The sequence below is a fragment of the Canis lupus genome, chromosome 25, assembly GCF_011100685.1.
Source record: "Canis lupus familiaris isolate Mischka breed German Shepherd chromosome 25, alternate assembly UU_Cfam_GSD_1.0, whole genome shotgun sequence".
NCBI lineage: Eukaryota > Metazoa > Chordata > Mammalia > Carnivora > Canidae > Canis > Canis lupus.
The window spans coordinates 7274126-7282801 of NC_049246.1; the positions used below are offsets into that span (position 1 = coordinate 7274126).

Below are 8676 nucleotides of genomic sequence, written 5' to 3' on the forward strand. Positions count from 1 at the left end.
CGGGCTTACCACCTTGGAGTCATCTCTCATTCTTCTTTTCCCTCATCTCCAATATGCAATAATCAGATAGATGATGCCAGTTCTTTCCTCAAAATATCGCCTGTATTTGCCCTCTCCTCCCTCCCTCCCTTCCTTCCTTCCTTCCTTCCTTCCTTCCTTCCTTCCTTCCTTCCTTCCTTCCTTCCTTCCTTCCTTCCACACCTTTCCCCTCCCATTCAGCTCCATAACCATTGCTGCTAAAGCCTCTCAGCTGGCTCTCCTGTCCTCAGTCTCTCCCACTCCATTCTCTGCTAGTTATTCTTCCAAAGCCTTATTTTGAAACTGCTTAGAAAGCCTTTAAGGACCTTCCTTGCAAAGAGGTCAGCATCTCGTCTCTTTACCTTGGCCTTGAGGCCCTGGCTCCATTTGTCCCAATCTACTGCTCCAAGTGTGATGAGAGAAGCACCTTCTTGGGACGCCTTGGCAGCTCAGTGGTTGAGCATCTGCCTTTGGCTCAGGGCATGATCCTGGGGTCCTGGGATTGAGTTCTGCATCCTATACCTATGTCTGCCTCTCTCTGTGTGTCTCTCATATAAATAAATAAGAGAGAGAGAGAGAGAGAGAGAAAAGCAGCTTCTCAGCCAGCCACACTCCTGACTCCACCGGGACGTTCTCCTGAGCAGCCTAATGCCCCTCCCTACACCCAGTCTTGGTCATGGACACCTATACTAAAAAAATAACTCATTTAGTCACTTCTCCAAAAGGCAATTGAGTTTTAAAGAATGAACATACCAAAAAAAAAAAAAAAAGAATGAACATACCTCAGATCTTTTTTTTTTTTTAATTTTTATTTATTTATGATAGTCACAGAGAGAGAGAGAGAGGCAGAGACACAGGCAGAGGGAGAAGCAGGCTCCATGCACCGGGAGCCCGACGTGGGATTCGATCCTGGGTCTTCAGGATCGCGCCCTGGGCCAAAGGCAGGCGCCAAACCGCTGCGCCACCTAGGGATCCCCATACCTCAGATCTTAATGTGTAAGCAGGCACTTGAGCAGAGCAATGGAAAGAAAACCAATAACTATGGGAAAGCAGAGTCAGGCAGGAGTCTCCTTGGTCCTTATGCTTCCTGGCAACCCCTGGGGCTTTCAAAGGCAACCCATCAGACTGCAACATCTGCAGGTCCTCCTTCACAACCATGTGAGCTGTTCCTCTGCAACCACGTGAGCTCCTCCTCATTCACTGAAGACCTCAGCATCCAACTCAGTCCTTCTCTCTACTACTACTTTTATCACCCTTAAGGTGATTTAATTTGCCCATGGACTCTTTCTCTTCAACACTCTGACCTCAAAATTCACAGATCCCCAATGCTCCTGGTCTCCAACCTGCTTTTTCCACAGACATTCATGTCGTACTCTTGACTTCATTGTTGTCAATAGCTTCACCACCTCTAACATCTCAATTTTTAAAAAGATTTTATTTATTTATTCATGAGAGACAGAGAGAGGCAGAGACATAGGTAGAGGGATAAGCAGATTCTCTGTGGGGAGCCTGATGCAGGACTTGATCCCAGGACCCCAGGATCACAACCTGAGCCAAAGGCAGATGCTCAACCACTGAGCCACCCAGTGCCCCATGACATCTCAGCTTTAGATGCCCTACTCTCTAACCACCCTCTGCCAACTTTCTGTCTTACTCCTACCAGAACTTGCCTGGCAACAATTCTACAGCTCCACTAGGACTAGGAATCCTCTGACCCTACACCTTGTCACTGCCATATCCCAACCTTGCCCATGATCTCACTCCCTTCCTTCTAGAGCTGAGATTCCTTTGTCCACCATTATAATCACACCCTTGCATTCTTTCTCAAGACCCTACCCTTCTCCCTTCAAAGGAGTAGTCTGCAAAAAACAAAAACAAAACCCCAAAAAATCCTGGTGAAACTCAACTCTCTACTCCTTTTCCACCTCTGAACAGCTGAACAAGGTTGGAAAAAAAAAATCCACCAGGCGGGTTATCTCAAAATTTATTGCCACACATGGGCCTTCAGCCCAGCCCAGCCACCCTGCTCATTTCCATGTCATTTCTCTCCCATTTCCTAATTCATAGCTTCTCCTCTTTCTTCAAACTCTAACACCCCCTCCCTCATTCCCACTCTCAGATGCTGACCTTGCTTCTTTTTTCACTGAGAAGACAGAAATGATTGGAAAATAAATTTCACAACCTCTCAACAAATCTACCATCCCACATGCATCTGTGCTTATACTCTGCTTTCCATCTTATCACAATGTAGAAAAGCCCTGCGCCATCCAGAGTCAACTGCGTCTCATCCCTGGATTCTCATCCCATCCCCTCCTGTAAGAAGGAACTCTATTCTTGAAGTTCCCCTTCTCTCCCCCTCCATTATCATTCCCACCCCCCTTTTTACTGGGAGATTATTTCTATCAGAAACTCAGGCTGCTGTATTGGAGTGACACCACATTCCCCTTCATGCCTCCCCAAGACCATTCTCCTAGCAGCAGTTCTCCTTGAAAGAAAGATCTGCATTCGCTATCTCCAGTTCCTTTCTTTCCATTCTCTTTATTAAATTTGAAATGTTTTTAAATGTAACATTTGACTCATAGAAAAAATAATATAAACTATATGTGTAAAACGTAACACAGACTAATCTAATGAATGCACAAACCTATCACCCAACTCAAGAATTGGAAGATTACCAATGACTTCAATTTATATCAATACCTCTTGATTTTCTCTCTCTGGCAACCCTAATCCAATCTGTCAGCAAACCCCGATGAACTCTAGGTTCACAAATTATCCCAAATCAGACTAGTGTACCCTCATCTCTGCTGACATTATCTACCTCATGAATCACTGCCATCACCTTCTCTCTGCTTCCAGTCTTGCTTCCTGATTCCTCAAGTAGAAGCCAGGCTGATGCTTTTAAAATGTCAAGTTAATAATTTCATGTTCAGTATCCCCCAGTGGCTTCCCATTATACCCAGAGAAATTCTGAATCTTTGATGTGACTTATAAGGCCCAGTGGGATCTAGACCCTATTACCCTCAACTCCTGCTATTCTTCCCTCATTCCATACAGACCTCCCAACTTTGCCTTAAACAGACCAGGCATACCCTTGACTCTGGTCAGTCATTTGCATTTGCTGATCCCCCTGCTCAGAATGCTTATCCCTATGTATCTGCACAAATTATTTCCTCACTACACTCTCTTTACTTAACTGCCATCAGAAAAAGTATCCCCAGGCAGCCCAGGTGGCTCAGCGGTTTAGCGCCTGCCTTCGGCCCAGGGCGTGATCCTGGAGACCCAGGATTGAGTCCCACGTCAGGCCCCCTGCATGAAGCCTGCTTCTCCCTCTCCCTGTGTCTCTGCCTCTCTCTCTCTCTCTTTCTCTGTGTCTCTCATGAATAAAAAAAAAAAAAATTTTTAAAGTATCCCCCCCACATACTGACAATGTAACCTCAAGTAGCAACCCTCATCACACCACTTCTAGATTTTCTTTATAATGCATCATACCTGACATCACAGTACATATGCATTTGTTTCTTTGTATACTGTCTATCTCATCTTGCTAGAATATAGGTTCCAGGAGAGCGAGGACTTTGAGATGCTCATGGCTGATGCCATGTCTCCATCTGGTGCCCTGCATATAGTAGGCACCTAAATATTTGTGGCACAAATGAGGTGGGAAACCAAAACAAATGTCTACGTCAGCTAACTCAAAGATCCCTGGTCCATTACTCCGAAAGTCTCACCATATTTCTGCAAGTGGACAGTCACTACTTATGAATATACCAGCTTTTAAAGCAGTCCCTACAACATGTAGATAATTAATCACTGAGCAGTATGAAATTATTAGGTAGAAGAAAGTCCTGATGGAATTAAGAGGATGGCACATAATAAGCTAGAGGTGCAGCAGTGTGAACTACTGATAGAACCATGTACTTAATTTTGTTCTGCACCTGGGTTTTGTTTGTCTAGGACTTCAGGATTTTCTTATGAGAAGTCAGGGCAACAGCTGGAAACTTTTAAGGCATTGAGTGAACCATTAAGCATCATCCTAGTTCAGGCCAGCTGAATGCCACTGTTCGTGCTAGGGCCAGGGGTTATTGTGTGGCCTATTAAACTGCTGGGTGTCCTTGAACAGCCCCTCTTTAGAGCAGCTTCAGGACTGACCATGTGGTCTGCCCCAGGTTCAGGTCAATCCATAGATCTGAGAAGATCCTGGAGAGTAGGGCATTCTAAGCCCTTTCTTTCTTGAAAATTCTGTTCAGAGTATAAAGTGGCAGTGGGAGAGATTCCAGTAGCTTCTTAGGTTTATTTTACAGAACCTTCTAAAAAATGAGATTCCTCAAGAAACTTAATGTAGTATTCCTCCTCCAAATGGAACACTTGAAGTGGTCACAGAGGGGTAGTATGAGTAGACAGGCTATTGCACTGAGCAGACCCTTCCTGCCCTTTGCCTAGAGCAGTTACTAGGTCACACTGTTCTTGGTCGCATTGTCAGATATAGCCTTTCGTCATACTGTCCAGGGTTAGGGAGTAGAACCTCCTCTATCAGCTGACCTCCCATTTCAGCTGTAAAAACCTCCCTCAGAAATCTTGATCAATGAACAATGTTGGGTTTCTCCTCCTTCCATTTACCTAACCCTGGGAGGGCCAAGCCGGGAACAATCTCCCATACTCATCCAACAAGGGGTCCCTTACAGTGCTCCAGCTTGTCCTCAAAAATAAGAAAAAGCACAGATAACTTACTATCTGATTAAGGAAGCAAGATTAGCCATTACCAAGATGTTTAGAAAATACAAGCAAGTATAGATTAACATAATACGCACTTTGAGAGAGGAAAGAGGAAGGAAAACTAAGGGATGATAAAGGAAGGGATGGGTTTGTTCAGGACACTGTTCTTGTTAGAAGCCAGTCCATTGTTATGGCAGCCCTACCTAACTACTACAGGTGCAAGTCTTGACATTCCTTCAAAACCAGTTTATTCTTCTGGCATCATTGTGATCTCTATTCTCATGGTTACCCAAGTTCAAACCATTGTCAAAATATCAGAGAACTGTAGTGATGATACACATTAGATGAATAATGAAATAATGAAGTTAAACCAAAAGATAAAAGAAAAGGTAGTGGGTTTTTTTTTTTTTGAGTTAACATATTTATTAGTGTTTATACAAACAAGCTGCACCTACTAATTAAAAAATAGGAGGGTTTTTTCCTCGGTAAGAATAGAGTCTTTAACAGGACTCTATTGGAATTAAGAATTCCATACAAATAGAACATATACTTAACACAAGAAAGCAAGGAAGGATTTTACATTACACAGAACAGACATTCAGTTGGTTCAATAATGGTGAGTTACCTAACCTAATAGTTATATTTTATATTTATTACACATATGGCAATCAGCTCAGTATATGCCAACAATCACACTTTTAATATTTAGTAGCATGAAGTACACATTTCCCAAGGGATATGTGATGTGGTCTTCATTTCAGAATGCCAGCAGGGACTGAGCTATTATGTGTTCTTTTTTTTTTAAGATTTTATTTATTTATTCATGAGAGACACACACAGAGAGGCAGAGACACAGGCAGAGGGAGAAGCAGGCTCCCTGCGGGGATCCAGATGTGGGACTCGATCCCAGGACCCCAGGATCACTACCTGAGCTGAAGACAGACTCTCAACCACTGAGCCACCCAGGCGTCCCTATTATGTGTTCTTTAATGTTCCAGCTAACCATCTCATTGCCTCATTGAAGCCAGTGACTTGGGTTGCTGAAGGTTTGCATATCTGTCGCTGTGGGTCCTTCAGTGCTGGTAACTCAAGAGAATTGGCATCTCTAATGGAGTCACGGCCTGCTGCATGCCCTGCTTATTTGTAAACACCACCAAAATGGCTTTTCTCAGCTCTTCTTTCTCCAGCATAGCCACTAACTCTGACGTGGGAATGCCAGTTTGGTTCGGTCACAACTGTCTACTATAGAAACGACTGTATCCGTGTTTGAATAATGACATCTCCAGTATGGCATGAGCCTTGTCTGTCCTCCTCAATCCCAGACTTGGGATTTAAGGTTCTCATATATTACTGTCCCAACATTAAATCCGATGGTAGGAATAGTAGTAACCACTTCTCCAACCTGCAATCTGTACAAAATTACATTTTTCCTGCTCCATACAATCTCAAAATTAAAATCCTCATTTCTTGGGGTTCCAAACAAGACTAGACAAAATATTTGATAAAAAGCCACCCATGATGAGCTTCCTGTCGCCTTTGTCAGTGGTCAGAGACAGACTCCGGCCTCGACTCCTGCCACCTCTGCCTCACCTTGGCCTCTGGCTCCAGCTGGCTCCCTTGGAAGTCAGGTCCACCAGCAGCTTCCAGGTGGGACTCCCAGCAGGGGCGATGGGCCGCAGCGACTATGCACAGGGATCAGCAATCTCAGAAATGGTAGATTTAAAATAGGTTTAGAAAAATGCTGTATAATAAGGCCAGAAATATTCCCCAGCTAGATTTATACACTGACTAGAAAGACCCAGCATCATTCACTAATTTTCCCAAGACAGTGCAATCAATACGTGATGGATCATGTTTTGAACATGAGAGCTTGTATTCTTCCCTCTTCCCAAGCACCTGTCATTGTCTGTTTGTTCTGTCTTCATTCATTGATCTCATATATTATAAAGCACTGGGGGGTACAGAGGTGTGCCTGACACATTCAATTCCATTTTATTTCCACAAATTTTATTGAGTGCTTAAAATCAGTTCTCCTTCTGTCTGGAGAAGCCCTGACTTATGGCAATGGCCCATTATCCCCAAGGGGCTGAGAAGCAGGGGTGGGTCATGGGTAGAGGAGACAGACAAACTATCCAGTGTGTGGTGTGCCCACTCAGTGGTACAAATGAGAAAGTTTGGGTGACTTGATTCCAAACGTTCTTCCCAGCAATGATTATTTTATGACTGATTATTATTTGTACCACTTATTAGCATCAGCTTTCTGTGAAATATTTATGCTATTATTAGATGTTACTTAACTTCTGCATTATTATTATTTTTTAAACTTCTGTATTATTTAATTTTTTTATTAGTTCAAATCTTGTATCCCAGATTTGAAGTTTCTTGAGACAAAGTCTGTCTTTTTGCTTCCCTAGCAAAAGTCAGAACTCAATAACTACAGATTCATTGATTATGAACATCAATTATTTTCAGATAAACAGATATCCATGTTCTCTCTTCTTCCTATTTTACCTTTCCCATATACTAAATATTGGTGATGCAGAGTATTTATGTCTGGAGAGATTGCTGGCAGGGATGATCTCCCTCTTTTCCCCATGCTTGCTTTTTCAAAATAGGTACTTAAGAGCATGAGAAAATTACACTGTTAAGTGAAAAAGAGCAGAATACAAGATAGTATACATAGAATATATCCCAATTTTATTAGAGAAGTTGGAAGAAGAAACACAGATTTGGAACATCCAAGACGTCACCAGCCTACAAACACAAATGCTGTCACACTAGTATTTATATGCCAGAATGTCTGTTCTTGCCTCCATCTGCACATGCAGAATATGGGACTCCCCTTTAAAAGTTCTTCCAGAAGAGACCTTCACATGGGCTCATATTTGACCCTCAGGTGCAGACACTAATTGGCATCAGCTTTTCTCCTGCCCCTATGCCCTAGACATTATCCATTGCTGGTGAAGCCACATAAAAGGCTACTAATGGCTGCCAGGAAAATATTAAGACTTGTTCCCTCTGTGTGGCAAGGATATAAGTATTAAAATTACTTAATTATTTTTCTCTGTTCTTTTTATATTTTCCAATTTTTCTAGATTATTAGTTTTATAATCAGAAAAAAATGTTGATTAAAAACATCTGCATCAAGTCTGCAAGATAGCTGGAGGGTGGTTGTTGTGAATAACCCCAGAAGAAATCAGAAAACAGCAAGAAAAAAACATGGGGTGAATGCATTGGTGTTAGAATTGCAGGGTCCATCAGCATAAAACCCTGCCAGACATCTTAGACCTGTCCTGGGAGGTACTGGCATCTGCTGGGATCCCACTGATTTAGTTCACAAAGCGTAAAGAGCATGCAGCAAAACGGACTGCTGTTTGGCATGATTGCCTGATGAGACTCAAGGAAGTTCATTTTAGGGGAAAAAAAATGTGTAAGCCATTCAAGGGCACCAATAGCTTTGGACTTGGCCAGAACCTCATAGGGAAAGCTCCTAGAGTTGTCCCAGGCAGCCTAATGAAGACATCTGCTGAACAGACAGCTGGCCAGAAATTTAATAAGACACCAGACCAAGTTACGAAGAGAATATAGAGCATTGCTATGGAAAAATTAATAATGTTGTGTGCATTAATGAGCAGGAACTAACTGAAGCATCAAAGGCATAAGGGGGCAATTTGGTTTTTAGAATAATAATAGAATTCATGAAAAAATGTTCACCCACATTCCCAGCTGAGGTCAAACAAGGCAGTCTCTGCCTTCCTGTTTCAGCTGTCATAAGTAAACAAGTATCCTTTTTGTGGACATATTTTTTGCTCTTTTCTGTTTTTTTTTTGTTGGTGGTGGTGGTGATTTTGTTGTTTAAAACAGCTCCCAAGGGGATATCTGGATGGCTCAGCTGTTTAGCGCCGCCTTTGGCCCAGGGCTTGGTCCTGGAGTCCCGGGATC

At 42.8% G+C, this 8676-nt stretch overlaps 1 pseudogene; it reads right to left on the bottom strand.

The window, feature by feature from the left end:
* Positions 1 to 5709: 5709 nt before the first annotated feature.
* LOC100685682 lies at positions 5710 to 6251 on the bottom strand (annotated as a pseudogene).
* Between the last annotated feature and the right edge of the window lie 2425 nt (positions 6252 to 8676).